Here is a 6000-nt window from a genome sequence, read left to right on the forward strand (position 1 = left end):
TGTGAGCCTTTGTTACGTAGTTTGCCACAGGAGTGTCCAATGTGTTCCTTATTGAGCCAAGGTGTTCTAGAATCCGCACATTCAATTGGCGATGTGTTTTACCCACGTCAAGCTTTCCGCATATGCAATCCACAAGATAAATCACCCCCTTTGTAAGGCAATTTACAAAATCACGAATAGCAAAAGATTTTGTCGTAGAATTACTAAAAGCTTTAGTTTTTCTGATGGCTGGACAAGCCTTACAGTGACCGCATGGATAACAGCCATTCGGTTTTTCCCCTAGTCATGTTCTTGCTGTATAGGTGACCTGTTATAGGAGTCACAAATGCCCTATGGATAGAATAAAACACAATAGAACATTGTTTTTCAATAAAGGAGTCACTTTAATAATCAATTCCCAGGATAATATAACACCTGAGGTTCAACAGGTAGAGACTCCTCCTTCCCCTGATGAAGCGTGGCAAGTTCACGGGAAACATGCGTCGGGTAGCAGTGACGTCATGACGCTGACGTCCTAACAGTGAACGGTCCAGAGGAGTTGGAGGGACGTGGGGAGGGGTAGTATAGCGCTGGCGCCAGCCTGCATGTGTATATTGTGTCTCGCATGCTGCATTTGGCATACGGGTGGTTCTGCCCTGCCCACTTCCACTGCCACATATTGTAAGACGGATTATTGTGGGATCTTGCTCGGGCTGAAACCTTATTGACATCACGTGTATTAGTACAGCAGTACTATACCGGTGACACGCCTGTATGCCCGCAGACCTGGCAAGACCCCAGTACTGAGGTGGGAACGGTATTACACCACACACCCACAGCAGTGGGAGCAAGCCCGGAGTGTGGTATAGCGTTGCTGGTCCTGTAGAAAGAGTGGTTAGCGATACTTGCAACGTCTTTAGGAGTATGCGTAGCGATAGTCGTGTGCATGTGCCAATGTCCAAGGTGTCCAGAGAGTAGAGTCATCGGGGTACAAATCCTGGTCCAAGGGTTCCAGAGAGCAGCGTGATCGACAGCGTAGCTAGGTTCAAAGGGGTACAGAGAGCAGAGTAGTCCAGAACAAGCAGGGGTCAAAACCAGGGAAATCCAAGGTAAACACAGGAGCAGGATACAGCAGGGACACAGAGGGAGCACAGGATAGGTCAGCACACAGGAAACAGGAACTATGCAGAGCGAGGAAGAAGTGGACAGACAGGGATTATAAAGGGAGACACACCAATAGGAGAGAGGGGAGGAGCAGAGAGAGAAGTGGGAGACAACAGAGATAGGTCAGTTAGAAGAGCGGAGGAAACAGAAGGGGCAGTCAGGGGAGTGACCAGTAGGGATTGGGAGGAGGAGTCAGGATCATGACCGTGAAGAGAAGAGGAGCATGTGCACGCGCCATCTGTAAGTTGAGGGTGCGCGCGCACAGGCTGCGAGAGTGAGATGGCCCGCAGGGACCGGGAGGAGGAAGCAGAAGGAGGACAGAGCCCAGATGAGGAGCGTGTGCGTGCGCCGTCCGTGGGCTGAGGGAGCGCGCGCACGGGCCGCGTCTCCAGGCGCTCAAAGCACCGCGGGAACCCCACTGGAGGGAGGCAGAGGAGCGGACGGGACCGCCAGGGATGGTATGGCATTAGCGTGGGCATAGCGGGTGTCTGGGAGCGGGGAGCGTCCTTGCAGGAGCTCGGGGACCGCGCGGGTGCGCGAGGTCTGCGGGGCATGTGCTGGGAAGTGGGAGAGAGGTAGAAGGAGCAGGACAGGAGTGGGAAAGGGTAGAAGGATTGGCAGGAGATGGGACAGAGGGAGAGAAAGAAGGGGAAGGAATCCCCTGAATCGTTACAACCGGATGGACATTTCTATTGCCATCTGAAACGAGTGTTGAATGGATTCAGTGGTTAGGGTTATTGTGCTGGTGTTAGCTAGGTGAGGTTGAACTAGGCAGTGTCCTATATGTACACCCTATTGTCATATACACCTCAAGCACCCCCTACAAGAAGAACACAACCCAAATCGTCACACAGGTGTAGCTGATAAGCGTCTAGCCTCATAGCAGGTAATCACCTTATGGATATGGGAGATCGTTTTGTATATACACAGTTCTATGTCATTAGAGTCTGTATATGTGATGCATATGTTATCTTAATTTAATTTATTTATTTTAAAAATATTTTACCAGGAAGTAATACATTGAGATTTACCTCTCGTTTTCAAGTATGTCGTGGGCACAGAGTAAAGACAAATAACACATGGTTACAAATACAGTTACATAAATGAACAGAGTTACATAAATGAACATTATATACAAGACATTGCATGCACAGTTAAAAAAAATAATATATATATATATATATATATATATATATATATATATATATATATATATATTATGGGCGTATGAAACAGTTACAGACCAGATTAAAATGTGAGACATGGAAAATAGCTGAAGCGCTCAAATTCAGGTATATCTCAAAATGATAATAAGCCAGACCACTGTACCAGGGTACTAACAATTGATATAGTACCTATTGTGTCATATAATGGGTACTATCCTCCTGAAGACAGGTGGTGTGTGGTGCAACCCACTCACCATCAGTCTCATTGGCAGGTTCCCCTGAAAAATATGCAAATACTCACATCCTGGTAGGGCAGGCAGGCAGGCTGTGCAGCTACTCAATGCAATACAGGGAAAAGGGAGACCAAAAAGCGCAACAGCACAAACGGAGCAGGAAGAACCCAAGACAAAAAAATGATTAAAAGGGCACTTTAATGTGGCAAAAGACCCATCCAATGCATTTCGAACGTCGCAGCGACGTTCGAAATGCATTGGATGGGTCTTTTGCCACATTAAAGTGCCCTTTTAATCATTTTTTTGTCTTGGGTTCTTCCTGCTCCGTTTGTGCTGGTGCGCTTTTTGGTCTCCCTTTTCCCTAAAATGTGAGACAGCCTTAGATTTGAAAGAACTTAAACTGGTGGTGGATGTGAGAGTCTCTGGTAGGTTGTTCCAGTTTTGGGGTGCACGGTAAGAGAAGGAGGAACGGCCTGTATGCCCACAGCCTTGTTGAGCCTTGGGACTATGAACATGTAACGCCTGTATGCCCACAGACCTGGCCAGTCCCCAGTACTGAGGTGGGTAAGGGCATAACACGCACCCACAGCAGTGAGGGCGTGCCCGGAGTGTGGTAAGTTGCGTTGCCAGGCCTGGTGAGAAAGGGTTAACGTTATATTTGCTGAGTCCGGGGTGCCAGAGGTCAGAGGGTTAATATCCAAGAGCCACAGTTCAGGGGCAGGAGTAGGCAGCGTAGTCAAGTCCAAAGCAGAGTCCAAGGGTAGAGAGGTACACGTAGTCCAACAGAGCCAAGATCAAACCAGAGGAATCCAAACAGGGGCAGGGGCAGGAACCAGAGCTGAAACAGACAAGGGATCTAAGCATAGACACTGCACACACAGGAGCTACAGGAAAGCTATGCAGAGCAAGGACTGAGAGGACAGAGAGGGGTTATAAAGGAAGGAGAGAGGGGTGGAGCAGAGGTTCGTCTGGGTATTTGCAGGGATAGGTCCATGTGAGCAGGGGAGGAGACAGGGAGGTAATCCAGCGCATTCGCCTGCAGCCGACGGGGGGCAGAGCCAGTGTATGGGGATGGCTGCTAACTTGATCGGGTGCGCGCGCCTTCTGTAAGGCTGTTATGCGCGCGCCCCGACCGTATGCCTGGGCATGTGATGTGCATCGCGGAGGAAGGACTCGGCATGGAAGAGGTGAGAGGCAGAAGGGAAGGGGAAGCAGGGGAGCTAGGTGCAGTAAGGGCTGGGGTGACAGAGGCACGCCGAGGGGCACGTGTCCATCGATCCTTCAGAAGCGATCAGGAGCACGCGCGTTCTTTGGGGCTGCCGTGCGCGCGCCCTGATCGTGTGCCTGGGCGTGAGGCCCATGCCGCGGAGGAATGGCTCGGTGAGGAGGAGGAGCAAGGGTGAGGAAGCGGGGAACCGGGGCAGCTAGCAGCAGTGGGGCCTGTGGACACGCTGAAATGAGTCCCCTGATCCGTTACAGTACAGTCTTTTGGAGTCTGATCTCAGATGATAAGTGCTGCACATGGTAGGGGTGAGGAGCTTGTTCAGATAGCTGGGTAGCTTGCCCATAAAGAATTTAAAGGCAAGACAGGAAAGGTGAACTTTGCGCCTAGACTCGAGTGATGACCAATCTAGTTATTTGAGCATTTCGCAGTGATGTGTGTTGTAGTTGCATTGGAGAACAAAATGACAAATTGAATTGTAGAGGGTGTCAAGTTTGCTAAGGTGAGTTTGAGGTGCCGAGCCATATACTATGGGGGTTATGCACTAAGCAGTGATAAGTGGGTTTTCTGGGTGCTATGCACAAAGCAGTGATAAGTGCTTTTAAGTGAGATAACTGCCTTTATAGCGTGATACTGCCTGCTGTGAGGTTCACAAAGCAGTGATAACAGTGCAGTAACCTGCTATAATGGCTACTTAAAAGCACTTATCACTGCTTTGTGAATCTCACAGAACGCAGTATCGCGCTATAAAGGCATTTATCTCACTTAAAAGCACTTATCACTGCTTAGTGCATAACCCCCTATGTCTCCATAGTCAATAATTGGTATTAGCATCTGCTGTGCGATATGCTTTCTGACCAGGAGACTTAGGGAGGATTTGTTCCTGTAAAGTACCCCTAGTTTGGCATAGGTCTTGGTTGTCATGGTATCAATGTGCATCCTGAATGTTAAGTGGGTGTCAAACCATATGCCCAGGTATTTAAAACTAGTGACAAGGGTTAGTGTGACAGAGTGAAGTCAACTCCTATCAGTTACGCCTTGGAGACATATGTCTGAGTGCTTCATCCAGCACTCATAAGGGTTAACTCAGGTGGAAGTTAGGAAATCAGAACTCTTTAGCTGACACCTGAGAGCCAGCAAGGTAGATAAAGGATCATGTGACTGGCAGTAGCTGCCAGAGAGAGAGAGAGAAGCACACTGCTGCGTGGGCCCTTAGCCAGAGGAATTTCACCAAAGACTACTTCAACTAAAGTAAGGATTATTCATTTGTTTATTGACTGCTTATAGTACCCTTATGGTTTGGTTCTGGTTTAGCCAGCCAGCCTGCTAGATAGGTCTGCTGTGTTATTAGTCAGTTTTTCTCCCAAAGTGGAGCAGGATTTATTTTGTTAAAGGGACAGTTTACCAGCATGTTATGTTACTGTGGAGAAATAAAGCCACTGAACGTTTTTATTTATCCTGAAACTATACATGTGGACTGTTCCCTGACCTCGGCTACAGGCCGTCCTGCCACAGGTGGTGTCAGAAGTGGGATGTCGGACGGGCCCTGAATCTGAAGGGCCACACAAAAAAAAATGGAGAATTTTTTTTCTCAGTTCCTTGAGCAACAGCTCCAGCTAGCAGAGAAGCAAGCAAAGCGACAAGCCCAGCAAGATGAGCGACAAGCCCAGCAAGCTGAGCGACAAGCCCAGCAAGATGAGCAACAGGCCCGGTGAGAGGAAAAGCTACTCCAACTGCTGGTCGAAGGCCCAACCCCAGGCAGACCAAGGATTCCAAATAACTCACCGGTGATGCTGCCTAAAATGAAGCCAAACGAAGACCCAGAGGCATTTCTCCTCACTTTTGAAAGGGTAGCCACGGCCCACGGCTGGACAGTTGATCGCTGGGTAACGACTCTGGCTCCACTCCTCAAAGGGGAAGCTCAGGCAGCCTACCAGGCTCTTCCAGCGGACGAGGCCATGGACTATCAGAAACTAAAGGCTGCTATTCTGGATCGCCTAGGCCTCACGCCAGAGACCTACCGACAGTGGTTCCGGACAGTATTCCCACAGTATTCCCACAGTATTCCCCGAGAACCTGGACTCCTGTAACGCACCCGGTGGAGAGGATAACCCCTCCAACCAGAAGTGAGGACCCCATCCAACAGCGGAGAGGTCCAAACACCGAGCCCCGTCGAGAGCTTCCGCGGACGACCGAGTTTGCGGACTCAGGAGATGAGGAAATGGACTGTTCATAT

This window comes from Ascaphus truei, chromosome 1, assembly GCF_040206685.1.
Source record: "Ascaphus truei isolate aAscTru1 chromosome 1, aAscTru1.hap1, whole genome shotgun sequence".
Taxonomy (NCBI): domain Eukaryota; kingdom Metazoa; phylum Chordata; class Amphibia; order Anura; family Ascaphidae; genus Ascaphus; species Ascaphus truei.